Source organism: Somniosus microcephalus, chromosome 26 (assembly GCF_052327205.1).
Source record: "Somniosus microcephalus isolate GS21.2 chromosome 26, FLI_Smic_1.0, whole genome shotgun sequence".
Lineage (NCBI taxonomy): Eukaryota > Metazoa > Chordata > Chondrichthyes > Squaliformes > Somniosidae > Somniosus > Somniosus microcephalus.
Window position 1 is genome coordinate 30,068,511 of NC_141012.1, and position 17,646 is coordinate 30,086,156.

The window sequence follows — 17,646 nt, forward strand, 5'->3', positions numbered from 1 at the left end:
CCCTGCAGTCCGTGTGTTGATGGTACTCCCACAGTGCTGTTAGGGAGGGAGTTTCAAGATTTTGACCCAGTGACGATGAAGGAACGGCAATATATTTCCAAATCAGAATGGTGTGTGACTTGGAGGGGAACTTGGAGGTGGTGGTGTTCCCATGCGCCTGCTGCCCTTGTCCTTCTAAGTGGTAGAGGTCGCAGGTTTGGGAAGTGATACAGCACAAAAGGAGGCCATTCGGCCCATCATGTCTTTGGAAGAGCTATTCAATTCCATTCCCTGCCCTTTCCCAAGATTTATAGAACTACTCAGAGGAATGTTTTAAGCTGTTTGTAAGTTTGAGTTTCTTTTCACCAAATCCTTCCTTTAAATTTAACACTGATTTATAATGTATTCCTGGACTGTTACCTTTGTCACTGAGACTTGACAAGGAGATCAGATAATTAGACCTTATTAACAATGATATACTCAAAAAATAAATATTAAACTAATAGCCCTATTTTCAATCTTAATTTCAACTCAAATGTTTCCCCTCAGATTTCTTCAGATATAGCAATTATACTGTGGTTGATTATATTGGCATTCTGAGATTAAAATAGCTCAAAGATCATACTGACCCATCCATACATTCGACATCTGGTCTTGTCAGGCCTAATTGAGTACAGGCATATCCAGCGATACATGGCACACAGTCAGTGACATCAGCCTGGCCAAGACTTGGGTTGTACCTCCCTCTTTGGCAGGGAGTTGGGTCATTGCCTCCTGAAGGACAATAGTAGCCAGCTGGACACTTGATGCACATATGAATTCCTAGGAAAGGCAGGATTTGCACATTTATGTTATAGTTTAGATAAATAAATGAGGTAAATAATGAATAAAATCCTTGCACAAAAACATGTCCTTTATATTAAATAGCTCCTATTTGTATGTGAGCCGACTGCAATAGTTTGGCTATTGCCATACATTGGACCTTGTTTACCTTTTTAGGACAGTACCAGGGAAAGATTGTGGCAGCTGCAGCAGCAACGGGAACAGGACAGAAAGTCATTCGCCACCATGTCCTGGGCACTACCATCCTGTATTCTGAGTGGTAGCTCTTAGTTATTCTCCCATTTTACTGCGAAACCCAGATCCATATAATATGATATAACCATACAATATTAAATCAATTAGCTTTCTGATGAGACACCTTCTCTAGACTGGGCTGAAGATCTGCTCGAGACGTCTGCGAATGTTGCCCCACATCAGAGTCTATTTGTAGTGTGAATGCCAGTTGAGATGATCCGCTGTCTAGTGTTCTTTCTCACTGAAACATAGAAACATAGAAGATAGGAGCAGGAGTAGGCCATTCGGCCCCTCGAGCCTGCTCCGCCATTCAATGAGATCATGGCTGATCATCCAAATTCAGTACCCTGTCCCTGCCTTCTCCCCACATCCCTTGATCCCTTTAGCCTTAAGAAATATATCTAACTCCTTCTTGAATATATTTAATGAATTGGCCTCCACTGCCTTCTGTGGTAGAGAATTCCACAGGTTTACCACTCTCTGGGTGAAGAAATTCCTCCTCATCTCTGACCTAAATGGCTTACCCCTTATCCTTAGACTGTGACCCCTGGTTCTGGACTCCCCGGCCATTGGGAACATCCTTCCTGCATCTAGTCTGTCTAGTCCTGTTAGAATTTTACAAGTTTCAATGAGATCCCCTCTTATTCTTCTAAACTCCAGCGAGTATAAGCCCAATCGACCCAATCTCTCCTCATACATCATTCCTGCCATCCCAGGTATCAGTCTGGTGAATCTTTGCTGCACTCCCTCCATGGCAGGAACATCCTTCCTCAGATAAGGCGACCAAAACTGCACACAATACTCAAGATGTGGTCTCACCAAGGTCCTGTACAACTGCAGCAAGACATCCTTGTTCCTGTACTCGAACCCTCTCGCTACGAAGGCCAACATACCATTTGCCTTCTTAACCGCCTGCTGCACCTGCATGCTTACCTTCAGCGACTGGTGCACAAGGACACCCAGGTCTCGTTGCACTTCCCCTTCTCCCAATCTATTGCCGTTCAGATAATAATCTGCCTTCCTGTTTTTGCCTCCAAAGTGGATAACCTCACATTTATCCACATTGTACTGCATCTGCCATATCACCCAGCCTGTCCAAATCATACTGGAGTTTCTCGGCATCCTCCTCACAGCACACACGCCCACCCAGCTTTGTGTCATCTGCAAACTTGGAGATATTACATCTAGTTCCCTCTGTAGTGTATGTAACCGTTCACCTTTAAGAGAACTATTTTAGGTGTGGCACTGCTTTATCTTGGCTGCTGTATACTGTAATACCGACGGTGCTGTGTCAGGATTTATTGGGCAGATTCGCCCTGACCTTCGAATAGTAAAGTCCTGTTAAAGTTACTCTTGTAGTCTGTGTATTAATTCACCATAATACCTACAGACTTTACAGTGGCGATGAGTTCGATCTTACCCTGCGGCAACAATACTTCCGAAGCAGTTAACGAGCGTCGAGAAGAGGCACCTGCCCTCGTCGTTCTGCTGAGAGAAAACTCGAGTCTGCAGAGCAAGGAAGAAGGAAGAATTCAGACACGAAGCCTTCCATCAGCAACAGGCACTGATTGTCCCTTCTGCCACGGTGGTGAGTGAGCCGATCAGCACGAGAAGCAAGTCGGCCACGGTGACTGTGAGTAAAGGGAAAATAAAAAAATAAACGGAGGATAAGGGCGGTGAACTCGACCACGGTCGGGGGAAAGGAGCCGGACAGAAGTCGGGCCCAGAGGCGCTGAGACTGGGGCAGCGTGGAGCACGGAAGCCGCGGTACAAGCGGGCTGGGAGACGCAACGGCGTCGTGAGACAGCTAGACCGCGACCGGCGAAAAAGGCCGGGCAGCTACCGAGGCCACGAGGCGCTGCGACCGGGATCATAAGGCGCGGGAAGATATAAAAATAAATAAACCGCGGGGAACTCAGCCGCAGCCGGGGAGGAAAGCACCGGACTGCGAGAGGGCTGGGAGGCGCGATTGGAGTGAAAAAGGCCGGGCAGCGACCGAGGCCACAAAGCGCTGCGACCAGGATCGTAAGGCGTGGGAAGATATAAAAATAAATAAACCGCGGAGAACTCAGCCGCAGCCGGGGAGGAAAGCACCGGACTGCGAGAGGGCTGGGAGGTGCGATTGGAAGCCGCTGAGGGAGAGACAGAGCCCGAGCGAGCGGGAGAGACAGAGCCCGAGCGAGGGAGACTGAGCGAGATCCAGCCAGCGGCTGAAACTGTTCGCCGTCAACGGGTTGTACCCAGCGCCGGTTGCCCTGCCGAGAAAAGGGAACAACAGAGCCCGAGCGAGGGAGACTGAGCGAGATCCAGCCCAGCGGCTGAAACTGTTCGCCGTCAACGGGTTGTACCCAGCGCCGGTTGCCCTGCCGAGAAAAGGGAACAAGGAACGCACTGAAGCTGACGCGCAGGCTGCGAACCCCGAAAGCCAGCGGTCGTCGCCCGAGGGAAAAGCTTACCCCTCCCGCCAGGGGAAGAAACGCGGGAAGCCGCCAGTAGGCGGGGAAGACGACAGAAGCGGGAAACCGCCATTTTGAAAGTGGGCGGGGGAAGAAGACAAGCGCGGGAAACCGCCATTTTGAAAAAAAAAAGTTAAAGAAAAATTTCGTGTTTGTTTCGCAGAAAGATAGTGAGAGATAGTGAAGATGCCTAAGCATGGTAACATCAACAACTTCGATTCCGAGGTGGAAGATTGGGCCACGTACGTAGAACGTATCGAGATATATTGTGAGGCCAATAAGATAGCAGATGATGATAAAGCTTTCACCTTATTAAACGCAATGGGGGCAAAGACATACGGACTATTGAAGCATCTTCTATCACCAGCTAAACCGGCGGATCAGACTTTCGCTAATATTGTTGCTGTCCTGAAGGATCATTTGAACCCCACACCACTGATGTTGGCGGAACGATTCAAATTCTATGCGAGAACGCAACGGAAAGAGGAAAGCAACGCGGAATACTTGGTCGAACTGCGTAGACTAGCGAAATACTGCCAGTTTGGGGAAAATCTGAGAGGCATTGAGAGACAAGTTCGTGTGCGGGTTGTCGAAGGAAGGAACACAAAAGCGTCTGCTAGAAGAGAACGATCTCACACTTGATAAGGCTGTCCTTATTGCAGCATTGCACGAAGCCGCAGCGAGAGGCACAGCGGAAATGCAGCTGAAGGCAGCGGTACTCAGTGTGGATCAAATTACTGCGGGTACATCGAAATGTTATCGTTGTGGGAAGACAACACACGACCAGAACCAATGCTGGTTTAAAAACCAGGAATGTAGAATATGTGGCAAACTTGGTCACATAGCTAAGGTATGCCGGTCAGGAAAGAAGACCAACAACAACAAAAAAAAGTCACCGCAGGAAAAGTACAATAAGGTACACAAGGTGGCTGAGAAGAGTTCAGATGAACAGAATTCGGATTCAGACCCAACCGTTCAGGAACTGGGTAGTCTGAGAATTCACAATGTGAGTAAGGAAGCTGACCTGCAAACTATCTGGGTCATGCTAAAAATAGCCGGAGTCCAAGTGAAAATGGAATTGGACACAGGATCAGCCCTATCAGTCATAAATCGAAGGGATTACAACCGGCTATTCTCACACATACCCTTGAGAGATACCAAGATCATATTGCAGACATACACGGGGCAGAAAGTATACCCCATGGGAAAGATAAAAGTCAAGGTGAGAGACAGGGGCAAAGAACACCAAGGAATGTATTTATATGTACTACCTGAGGGAGGTCCACCACTTCTGGGACGGGAGTGGATCTGGGAAATAAACATGGAATGGCACTATTTAAAAGCAGTATGAGTGAGAACTCGGTGAAGACAATCAGCTCAGACTCTGAAACGGATGACGATAAGACCAGCCCAGGTGCGAAAGACAAGTTTAAAATGGACTTGCTGACTAAGGTTGGAAAAACGAAGGAGTGCATAAATGCTTATGCTTCAGAGGAGAACAAAGTTTCAGAACAGAATTCCACTGAACAACAACAACATAGTTTGACAGAGAATTCTGAGTCTGTCCAGTTTACAGATATGCACAATTCTGAGGAACTCAACTCCATTTCAAATTACAACAGCAATTAGAACAATTGAGTTGCCGTCTCGAACAAGAGATGAAAGCAATGAAAAAGGTCTGTGACACAGAGTGGGAGAACCTGGAAAGACAACAGAAACAGCTGATGGAGAAAAAGGAGCAGGAGCACATAAACCGTCGGGGAAAGGAGGCCAAACGAATCAAAGCTGATTCGGTTTCAGAAGGTGCGTGCTTTAATCTGGTGGAGCAAGAGGTTCAGCAACTGAAAGCGCTTGTTAGCGGATTGCAGGCAGAAAATACTGATTTGGTCGCCATGAACTCCGAGCTCCTACTGAAGTTGGGTGCAGCATCACCGGACGATTCAAGTGGAGAAATTCGAATGGTGGAGGCTGCGGATGATGGCGAAGTAGAAACAGCAAAGGAGCCCCAGGGCAAGGTTATAAACAGCCCTGCAGCTACTGGGAAACGTATGAGGTCAGAAGAGTTAACGGTCAGCCAACTCTTTCATATGCTGAAGGACAAGACTCTGAAATGGGAACAAATTGAACAGGAGTTTAAATCTTCAAAGGAGGGGGGTTTGGAGTTAACGGTCAGCCAACTCCTTCATATGCTGAAGGACAAGACTCTGAAATGGGAACAAATTGAACAGGAGTTTAAATCTTCAAAGGAGGGGGGTTTGGAGCTCCCAAAAGTTATTGAAATAGCTGAGGTTGCAACACAGACTGAGAAGATGGCAGCAGAGCAACCCTTGGATGCCAAAAGTACGCTGACTCATGTCAATGTTGAACAACAGAAGGTTGAAACAGCTGCTGCAGTAGAGGGATTGAATAGTCCGATCAACCAATCTCTGAATGAAGTTGAAGTATTGAAATCACAAATGACGTCATTAGTAAAAGACTTGCAGGAAGCCCAGAAAAAGCTGGATGAAGCTGAACGCCTGAAGAAGTCTCTTCAGGAAAGATGTCTGGATTTGGAACAAAAGCTGGCTAATGTCCAGCTGGGTATGGAGGAAATAGAAGACCCTCTCACTGGCCTAGCTCAAGATGACACCGAATATTACCATGACCTGTTGGACGACATCGAATATTACGATGACCTGTTCTGCCCAGCTTGTGATGAAAACTCCCAAAGTGCAGAAACCATGAAGAATCACAAAAAGTCTAAGGAACATCGGGAGATGGTGGCGCTACTACGGAAAAAGGAGGACGAGACGGAGGAACTGTGCATGCAGCTGGCAGTGGAGCCCAGAGAGTCTCCAAGAAGCAGAAAAGGAAAAGACGAAGCAGAAGATGATCATCTGGACCATCATCATCACTACTAGATCACGCACGGGGTCCCTTCGAACGGAGCCAAATCAGTTTGGAAGTAGAAAAACTTCCCAAGGTACTCAAGTTTTTACAAGCCAACAATGCTGGTTCAGAAGGACGGAAGTTCAAGCTGTTAAGTCCAGTGAAGGACTATTGGATGAGTCACTCCAGCAACGTGAACCGACTACACCACAGGGAACTGCTACACCACTGAGGTGTTGTCAGGACCGAGTCAAGAAGCACGGAAGGCGCATCCACCGAGATTGAATCTGTGAACTGTTTTCCGCAGAGACTGAATCTATGAACTGTTTCCCGCAGAGACTGAATCTGTGAACTGTTTCCGCAGAGACTACATCTGTGAACTGTTTTAACATGAAGTTGGATATATGTTATGATGTTATGTTTAATGGGGAATAAGTATGTTGTAAGCTAAAAAGGGAGGATTGTAGTGTATGTAACTGTTCTACCTTTAAGAGAACTATTGTATGTAACCGTTCACCTTTAAGAGAACTATTTTAGGTGTGGCACTACTTTATCTTGGCTGCTGTATACTGTAATACCGATGGTGACCACACCGGTATATAAGTGCTGTGTCAGGATTTATTGGGCAGATTCGCCCTGACCTTCGAATAGTAAAGTCCTGTTAAAGTTACTCTTGTAGTCTGTGTATTAATTCGCCATAACACCTATAGACTTTACACCCTCGTCTAGATCATTTATATATATTGTGAATAGCTGGGGTCCGAGGACCGATCCCTGCGGTACCGCACTAGTCACTGCCTGCCACTCGGAAAAAGACCCGTTTATTCCAACTCTTTGCTTCCTGTCTGCCAACCAGTTCTCTATCCAAGTCAGTACCTTGCCCCCAATCCCATGTGCCTTAACTTTACACGCTAATCTCTTATGCGGGACCTTATCAAAAGCCTTCTGAAAGTCCAAATACACCACATCCACTGGTTCTCCCTTATCTATTCTACTAGTTACATCCTCAAAAAATTCCAGTAGATTAGTCAAGCACGATTTACCTTTTGTAAATCCATGTTGACTTTGTCTGATCCTGTCACTGTTTTCCAAGTGCTCTGCTATTACATCTTTTATAATGGGAGATATTGAGGCCTCCCACTTGGCAGAAACAGGGCCAGGAGCAATCTAGCGTAAATATACTTAATTGGAGGAAGGTCAATTTCAGTGGGTTGAGAATGGATCTGGCCCAGGTAAATTGGAATCAAAGATTGGCAGGAAAAACTGTAATCGAACAATGGGCTGCCTTTAAAGAGGAGATGGTTTGGGTACAGTCGAGGTACATTCCCACGAAGGGGAAAGGTAGGGCAGCCAAAGCCAGAGCTCCCTGGATGACAAAAGAGATAGAGAGTAAGATGAAGCAGAAAAAAGGGGGTTATGACAGATGTCAGGTTGAGAATACAAGTGAGAACCAGGCTGAATATGGAAAGTTCAGAGGGGAAGTGACAAAGGAAATAAGAGGGGCAAAGAGCGAGTATGAGTATAGATTGGCAGCTAACAAAAAAGGGAATCCAAAAGTCTTCTATAGGCATATAAATAGTAAACGGGTAGTAAGAAGAGGGGTGGGGCCGATTAGGGACCAAAATGGAGACCTAGGCATGGAGGCAGAGGGCTTGGCTGAGGTACTAAATCAGTACTTTGCACCTGTCTTTACCAAGGAAGATGCTGCCAAAGTCATAGTGAAAGAGGAGGTAGTTGAGATACTGGATGGGATAAAAATTGATAAAGAGGAGGCACTAGGAAGACTGGCTGTACCCAAAGTAGATAAATCACCAGGACCGGATGGGATGCATCCTAGGATGCTGAGGGAAGTAAAGGTAGAAATTGCAGAGATACTGGCCATAATCCTCCAATCCTCCTTGGATACGGGGCTGGTGCCAGAGGACTGGAGAATTGCAAATGCTACACCCTTGTTCAAAAATGGGTGTAAGGATAAACCCAACAACTACAGGCCAGTCAGTTTAACCTCGGTAGTGGGGAAGTTTTTAGAAACGATAATTCGGGACAAAATTAACAGTCACTTGGATAAGTGTGGATTAATTAAGGGAAGCCAGCACGGATTTGTTAAAGGCAAATTGTGTTTAACTAACTTGATTGAGTTTTTTGATGAGTTAACAGAGAGGGTTGATGAGGGCAATGCGGTTGCCATGGTGAACATGGACTTCCAAAAGGTGTTTGATAAAGTGCCAGCAAAGTTGAAGCCCATGGAATAAAAGGGACAGTGGCAGAATGGATACGAAAGTGACTAAGTGACAGGAAACAGAGTGGTGGATGGTTGTTTATCAGACTGGAGGAGGGTATACAATGGTGTTCCCCAGGGGTCAGTACCAGGACCACTGTTTTTCTTGATATATATTAATGACTTAGACTTGGGTGTACAGGGCAGAATTTCAAAATTTGCAGATGACACAAAACATGGAAGTATAGTAAACAGTGAGGAAGATAGTGATAGACTTCAAGAGGACGTAGACAGGCTGGTGAAATGGACGGACATGTGGCAGATGAAATTTAACGCAGAAAAGTGTGAAGTGATACATTTTGGTAGGAAGAACGAGGAGAGGCAATATAAACTAAAGAGTAATTCTAAAAGGGTTGCATGAACAGAGAGACCTGGGGGTATATGTGCACAAATCGTTGAAGGTGGCAGGGCAGGTTGAAAAAGTGGTTAAAAATGCATACGGGATCCTGGGCTTCATAAATAGAGGCATAGAGTACAAGAACAAGAAAAATATGTTGAACCTTTATAAAACACTGGTTCGGCCTCAACTGGAGTACTGTGTTCAATTCTGGGCACCACACTTTAGGAAGGATGTGAAGGCCTTAGAGAGGGTGCAGCAAAAATTTACAAGAATGGTTCGAGGGATGAGGGACTTCAGTTACGTGGATAGACTGGAGAAACTGGGGTTATTCTCCTTGGAGCAGAGAAGGTTGAGAGGAGATTAGATAGAGGTGTTCAAAATGATGAGAGGTCTAGACAGAGTAGATAGAGGGAAACTGTTCCCATTAGCGGAAGGGTCGAGAACCAGAGGACTCAGATTTAAGGTGATTTGCAAAAGAACCAAAGGCAACATGAGGAAAAACATTTTCACGCAGTGAGTGGCTAGGATCTGGAATGCACTGCGTGAGAGTGTGGTGGAGGTGGACTCAATCGTGGCTTTCAAAAGGGAATTGGATAAGTACCTGAAGGAAAAAAATTTGCAGGGCTACAGGGAAAGGGCGGGAGCGTGGGACTAGCATGGGCTCGACGGGCCGAATGGCCTCCTTCTGTGCTGTAACCATTCTATGATTCTACTTGGTGGCGAATGACTTGCCACCCTGTTCCCGTTGCCGTTGTAGCCATCGCAACCTTCCCCCGGGCCTACCACTAGGTGGCCAGATGACCTGCTTAAGTCAGCTGGGCAGCCCTTATATCAAGTAACTGTACATAGGACCTTGTTTGCCATTTTAAGACAGCACTAGGTACAGCATGGACCATGCTTCAGCTGGAGGTCCAGCTGGAGGAGCCTGTGAGTAAGTTTTAGGTGGTTGTTCTGGGGCTGGGAGGAGAGAAGTGCTACTCTGTGCTCCACAAAACCAGCCTGGACCCCCCCAAGATTGGACCCACCCGTCCTCCCATGGATCTACTTTCTTCCTAATTTTGTGACAGCCCGGAGTCAGCGTTCTGCCCTGGAATGCTTTGAATTTCTGCCCACCAAAGGCTCATGAGGTTCGGTCGAAGTATGCACCAGGGGCGGGTGGTGAGGCGGGCGTGGGGGGGGGGGTTATCTAGCCCACTTTGTGGGGAAAATATCTGACAACTCAGATGATATTGGAAACTCAGTGGGGTTTACAGTCATATATTGATTACCTGTTCCAGTGGTGGGTCACATTGGCTTTGTAACATACTTAGCCACCCAGTCTTGCACGTGATGTGAAAAACTTGCAGCTTTGGCAAATCTAGATCAACATTTCTGATTTAGTTTCAACTTTTGCAGGGACGTAGAACTGGCATCAGTTCGGCTTCTGTTAAACAACACACCCGATTTTCATTTCGTTTGAAGTCGATGTTTTAAATCCATGCTGAAATTGAAATCTCCGCCCTATGTTTCAACATTGCAGTCGAACTCTCCTCCATTTTATGGGCCTTTTTAAATATCCTTCCTCACATCAGCATCTAATTCCCAATCAGCTAGTGTGCTGCCAGGTTTCTATCATCTACTGCGTCTGTTTGCATAGGAAGAGTACTAGAGGGGCACAAATTGGTCCAGCATCTAATTTATCTTCTGGTCTTTGGGAAGTGCATTCTTTCACTCTGAGCTCCACATGAGATGTTGGTTAGACTAACTGACCCTGACATTCGCAGGAGTTCTCCTGGTGTCCTGCCGGGGATTGACGAAAACCCCAGAGAAATGTAGGGGGTTTTGGTTAAAAGCCATCAAGGTTGTTTGCACAAACAATCAAGAGCGGACAGGGCCTATTGAATATGTAGTGGGACAAGCTCAGCTGCATTCAGGCCTTCATTTAGAGAACGTCAACACTGTTTACCTAAGTACTTCAAAACGATCAACGGGGCATTCAGACTGGAATGGCCCCATCACGAAACCAGTTGGACAAAGGGGAACACTGATGAGATCAGTAAAACCGATTACCGGCCATCCAGGTCGATGGGCCCAGATCGGTACCTTTTGTATGAGTTTCAATACGTCCAGATTAGACAAAAGAAATGAGCTGATCTGGCGGGAGATAAGGGCTACCAGGAAGGGTATAACTAGTCCCTCGGGAGGCCATTTCTCGCTCTCTCTCTCCCGCCTCGCCTCCGGTGCCCTGCCTTACCATCAACTCAGCAAGAGGATCGTCGACGAAGAGCCCGTCCAGGGAAGTAGAATACCCGCAGTTACGTTTAAATTACTGGGGTATCTCTCTGCTTTGGGCGGTGAAAACCTAAGACATCGGCAGGCAACAGGGCACGGAGCAGGCGTTTCAACATCCTAGACTGGTGAGCATCAATTTTCTGGCCCATCACAAGATAATCTAGATAGGTGCAAAGGGTGGGAAGTTAAGGGGAATTGCTAAAGTGTCATTTTAGTAATTTTCCCTCGATGTGTCCGTTTTTCCTCCCGCGTTAAGTGTAATTGTGTTGCATCCATAGTGATTTTCTCTGTATAGTAATTGTTCTCTATTTCAATAAACATTGGTTTTCTTTGCACCGAACCACTGGTCTCGTTTGTCTATATCGCTACTTGTAAATAAGTCCGGTGGTCAGAACCAAAGGGGAAGCGTTTCGAACCGCACGGGGCTGGAGCAGCTCAGACACAATTGTGTTTTTGCACTCCCAGCTCTTCATTATCCCTTCCCCTGACTGCTTTGTATTTACTCTTAGTCCACCAGCATGTAAAGTGCTTTGAGATTTTTAGGTCTTCTAAATATAGTGGGATGAACTCTTTACTTGTATGTATAAATCACAACGTTTTTCTAAAAAGGCGTCTGTTAAATAGGAAAATGTCATACACTGGAGCAAATTACAGACCAGAATTTATGCTAGACCCCTTGATCCATTTTCAGATGGCTACTAGTGGTTCCCATTTTAGCTACAAAAAATAATTTGATTCGAAATGTTGTTTTCTCTTGAGCATGTCCAAATTCATGAGATGTTGGGATGATGCTTAATGAGATATTGATGGTAAAAGAGAATCTTACCAGATGCTCCTTGATGTTGGGTAAACGTGCCCTGTGGACAGTCCAGTTCAACTGTTGTTCCTGCAGGACAATACTTTCCTCTACTACACAGCCTTCCACCATCCACAGTGCCTGTAGAGTCGAACATAGTGGCACTGAACCTTTCCACATATACCTGTAATTACATCAAAATCTACACAGAAATTCCACAGGGCAAGTTAACTTTGTGCCCTTAACCCTGGGAATAATTTTCACTGGAATAACTACCTTCCTGGGTGAGGAAAAACCCACATTTGTTTGAAAGAATTAGAGCTACAATTAGCAGCTGAAATTGTGTGCGTCACAATAGTTATCAAAAAATCAGGAGATATATAAATGGGTCTAGATGACATAATTCATTTGAATGCTTGTCTTTATAAGTTTGTGAGCCCAAACTTATGGAATAAAATTACTATCTCTCTTCGAATGACGAGAGGATGGTTGATGCGGGGAAAATGACCGATAAGGGTTAAAACACATTGGGCTGGATTTTGTCAATGGGGAGCCTTTGGAGGCGGGACTCCCACTTGTCAGGTTTTAGTCCCGCCTCCATTGACTTGTGGCCAACCCACGCTACTTTCCCTTGAATGACCTTGTTAAGCCCGCCCAGCGGGCTTAGCAGGCCAATTAAGGGAAAGCCGGTTACAGGTGACATCAGCGAGTGACGTTTCATCGGTCACGAGCTTTTGACAGATGAAATGTCAACGTTTGACGGCTCAGTGAAGCTGTCAAACTCTGACAATCTGTCCTCTAACTTGAGCCCTTCCACTCAAACTCAGTTAGCGATCTCTCCTGAGCAGAAAGCAGAAGGCTGCAGCTTTTGACAGTTCAACGACCATTCTGCTTTCTGTGCCGGTGAGCTCAGGGACTCCGAGACCTGAAGGGAGGAAGCCTGCAGGAAGAAGTAAAGGTAAGTAAAACTTATTAAAACACTTTACACACATCTCACACACTTACCTCTGCACACTTGCACTCATCACTCACCTGAACACCGAACATCTCGGCCCCTCCGACCCCCGCAGACCGACCGCCCGCCTCGCTGACCCTGGCGAGGTTCGGAGCCGGCGGGAAGCCCACACTTCAGGGCTCAAAATGGGGATTCTCAAAAAAAACTGCCTGTTAACGGGCAGTTAATTGGCACTAATCCCCTTCCCGCCTCGAGGAGACGAGACCGGGCGCAGGTCGGGTACCCACCTCCTGGAAAGATGGCACGGAGGCGGGATGGGTAGCTGCCCCCAGATTCTGCCATTTTCCCAGCAGTCCCGCCTCCAAACCCACCTCCCCAGGGCTGGCAAAATCGCCCCCTTCGTGGTAGGAATTAATCTTGGATGGTAACGGAAAACAGGAGCCTTTTATACACCACCCCACCGCCCCCCGGCCCAATATTCAGGACCAATGGAATTAAATATAAGGCAGGGCATATATCCGATGGCGCCGTTTTGCGATTCCAAATGTCTACTCCATTGTTGAGCAGCGTAGGATCTTACTCTGTACCTGGTTGCACTGTATCTGACCCAAGAGTGTTTAATGCTGGTGCAAAAATTGGAAAAATGTTCTACTTTTCCACTGTCTTTCATCACCTTGAAGAATTTAACAATCCGCCGAAGTAAATACGCAATCAATAATGTATGCACAGTTTCAATAATACCTCTGTCTAGTCAGAATGAATGAAAATAGATAGTGTGAAAACTTAAGAGATGATTTTCAGTTGGAGCAGAAACAATGGTGCAGGGGCGAAGTGCGCAGCAAACCCTCCGACCCTCCCAGACTGTAAAGCCCGGGAGATTTTAACTAAGACTTCTGCCCAAAGCCGGTGGCTGTAACATTACTGCCAGCTGGGCAGGTGTCAAAATTGGTACGGGGGGGGGGGGGGGGGGTGGTCAGACCACCGTCGGAGACTCACGGAAGATCAGCAGGGATTGGCTTGGGTGGGAGGCTGTCAAGTCTGCAATTGGTTGGGGGGGGGGGGGGGGGTGGGTGGAAACCCAAGGCAGGGGAGGCCCAAGGTAGCGCTCATGCTACTCCTGGCCTAAAAGGAACCTTTAAAAATGATGTTTTAAATGACTTACTGCCAGCTTGACGGCATCGAGACACGACACTTCCATTTAAATTAGGCCCCCGCTCCTCTGGAATAGGCAGCCTTCCCTTGCCTGAAGACAGGTAAATGAAAATGGTGGTAGCGGGGGGCGGGGGTGGTTGGAACACATTATACATGCGCCACTAACCGCTCCAGCCACTTTACCGCCACCCCCCAACCCCGCCTGCACCTTTCCCACCACGCGGGCGAGGGGCGTTTAATTTGTCCCTTTATTTTCTATGCCATCAGTTTCTCTTACCCTCACCACAGATTTGACCCTCGGGGCACTGTTTGCAGTTTTGTTGGGATCTCAGACCCACTTGATCGCTGGAAGTTCCAGGAGGACAAGGGCTACTGTGAGCTTGTGAGGTTCCTTCCTCACAATAATAACCTCTTGGACAGAGTAGGTCTGCACGTGGGTATCCGGCAGTACCTTCAGGACAATAGAAACCTGCATAAAAAGCAAACAACTATTACCAAACAGTGTCAAGACTGGGACCATACCAGACTTCTGATACAGATGTGCGCCAAGCACTTTTTTTTTTTAAAGGCTGTGCTTCTTCAATATTGTGTTAGCCATAATTCTTTGGGGAAAAAACCCCCTCTATTAATGGCTTTAAAAAAAATCCTGTGTGCCATACACCATTCCCCAGTGGCATCCGACTCCCAGCCTTCTGTGACCAGCTGCTGCCTCGGAAGAGCAGCCTTAGTCACCCACCCAGTGAGCTTGCCATTCCTTTCAACGAAGAATCACTCAATTCCACTCCATGGCTATCTCAATATGGAAGTAATCATGAACTTAGGGAAATGCAGACAAAATATCCTAACACCTTCACACTACCCTGCCACAATGCCTGTATCACACTATTTTCTAATATAATGAAACCTTGTTTGTTGCGTTCAAAGACTTATTTGTTATTTGGACTGCTCACAAGTATTCTTCTTCTTCTTCTTCATCATTTCCTATTCTCCCTGCTATCAATTAAGAATATGTTTTCAGCTTTGGATACAAGGCGCTGAACGGATTCCAAATGATCTTTCTTTCCAGTGATCTGCTATCTGTCTACAAAGAGATGGAAAGCCAATACTTAGAGTAGAATTTAGGCTTTGGCCCATCAGAATTGCAAGAGGATGCTCATCTTACAGAAGGTTGCAGAAAATGTCATGCGTCATTCATGCACGCCAGAAATAACATGGAGCGCTTTCCTCAAAATAGGGTTAGCGTAAACGGTTGCCAAAATAAGTAAATTTAATAATTGGATAATACTGAATATTAATAAAGTAGCAACTGTGAATGGAAATCATAAAATTAACATTAGGACATGAAGAATTCCTTTGCCAGCATTGACATCAGTCCAATTAGTCACATGAACCTGCACATTGTGATTGAGGTACCATCAGAGAAATATACTAACGCTATTGATCTCAAACTTCACAGACCTGAAGGACAAGTAGAACACTCAAACACCTGCTTTAACCCCTCGTGAGCCCCATAGGTACCAGGGCGACATTGTTTCGGAGTGATGCCGTCATCGCAATAGTAACCTGATGAGAAAAATAGCAATTCGGTTAACTTTCTGGAAAGGTTTTTTTTTTCTTGTCAATTCCCCTCACCTCCCCACAAACAAACAAGTTCATTCAAACAATTCTTTCACTGTCTTGTGGTTGATGCAGTTTTCGAATTCTACTTTTCCAGTCTGAGATTATAGGCATTAAAATTCCGTCATGTCTCAGTTTCCCCATGGGTTATTATTTTTCCTTCCCGCAAACTGAAATGGTCTAACAAAATCGACCTGGTTTTTAAAAAAAAAATCCTAGCACAACCTGTCCAGGAGGCATAAGGTTTTCATTCCGGAGCTCAATTTCAGCAATGTTCAGATTGCACACTTACCCCACCCGTTTCCTTCTCTCTGGCCCCTGCTAATTGTTGAGCAAGGATCCACAATTAAAGGGTGGAAGTTTTTGGAGTTCGCAATCGAAAGTTCAGGTTTCTCCATTCGGTTTTGTAAGTTTATATCCCCTCAAGGAAGTCCCTTACCATCTGCTCCTTGCCAACAGCATGTCTGAGGTGAGAAACTCATATGGGAAAAGAGAGGGAGAAGGAAAGAAAAGCGAGAGAAGCCCATTTGTCGCTATTTAACACAGCTGCTCAGTGAAGCTGCTGAGCTTCTGTGCGATTTTATCTCACGTACCAAATCTAGTGTTTGTACAATTGACCTCCACTGCATAAATACAAATATCTACAGAACAGATGGCATTCGGAAAGCTTCTGTAATGCTGAGCTGTACACTGGAAGAAATGGGTTACATAGCAAGAATGAGCAGAACGCTTTCAAAAATATTCATATACTCTCATCAAACAAGAGCTACTGAGGAAAAAAAATTCCAACTTTATCATGAGTTTCAGCACATACACACCATCTGCTTTAGCACCTGGTGGCTTTGCCTCATGCCAAAACTGTCATTAGACCGCTGAACGCCCACAGCAAACACACCACTTCCTTCATTAAGGCCCAAAACTAGTTGTTCCCAGTAAAGGTATTTTAGCAACTGAATACGTTTACATTCTCAAAGCTGCAGACAAAATGAAGTAACTTACACGTTAAATTGTACAATATCAAAATCAATATATTAATCAATTTATTGAAAAGTAAACAGATGGTCCCCTGAAGTGGTAGCATTTCTCATCATTATCTAAATCTGGTTTGAAAACAATGTCTGATACGAAGATGGAAGATAATAATTTCCTCACTCTGTACGTCATGAGTGGAACCCAACTTTGCTTCAACAATACATTATAACCTTGGCCAACCTCCCCACACTCAGCTTGCCAGGGAAAGTGAGTGGGTCCAATCAGAAAACCATGGCTTCATTTGAATCCAAGTGAGTTTTCCCATGGACTATTAGATGGAGTGTCACATGGGAGGAAGGAGTGCCAGTGAATGCAAGAGGAAAAACTCCCAGAGTCTTGCTCACAGCAGTCCAAGACAAGTTGGGCTCCTTCTGGCCATCATTCTTAACCTAAATGTTAAGGAGAATTTTGTGTACCAAAACTATCTGCAGAGGTACTAGTGAGAGCCCTGAATATTTAAATAACTATCACTCAGGCTCGTTATACAATATGAAATGGCCTAGGTAGATGGTTTTTAATGTCACACAGTGAAATTATTTTTTTCTGTATTGTGTCATCATGCAGATCTCCTCTGTTAAAGTTTAGATTCCAAGTTTGCAGTCCAAGGATTCCTTGCTGGGACACTCACTATTTGCAACTCGGGCACCTGCACTATTGCTCCAGATGTGGGGGCATCCCTGGCGTAGATCACGGAAGCGTTGCACTGATAAACCTTACCCAATGGGCACTGCTGGTCACCAGGTGCAGAACTGCTGCTGGCTTCTGGACAGATATACCCAAGTGTACATGGAGAGCAAGTTGATGATCCATGATTGCTGTAGGAGC

At 45.8% G+C, this 17,646-nt stretch overlaps 1 long non-coding RNA gene across 1 annotated transcript; it reads right to left on the bottom strand.

The window, feature by feature from the left end:
* Positions 1-624: 624 nt before the first annotated feature.
* Positions 625-14,635, bottom strand: LOC147100373 (uncharacterized). The gene is made up of 3 exons (XR_015073751.1): positions 14,450-14,635; positions 12,096-12,206; positions 625-801 (listed from the first exon to the last, which is right to left on the bottom strand). It is a non-coding gene; the product is annotated as an uncharacterized LOC147100373 (long non-coding RNA).
* Positions 14,636-17,646: the final 3,011 nt, after the last annotated feature.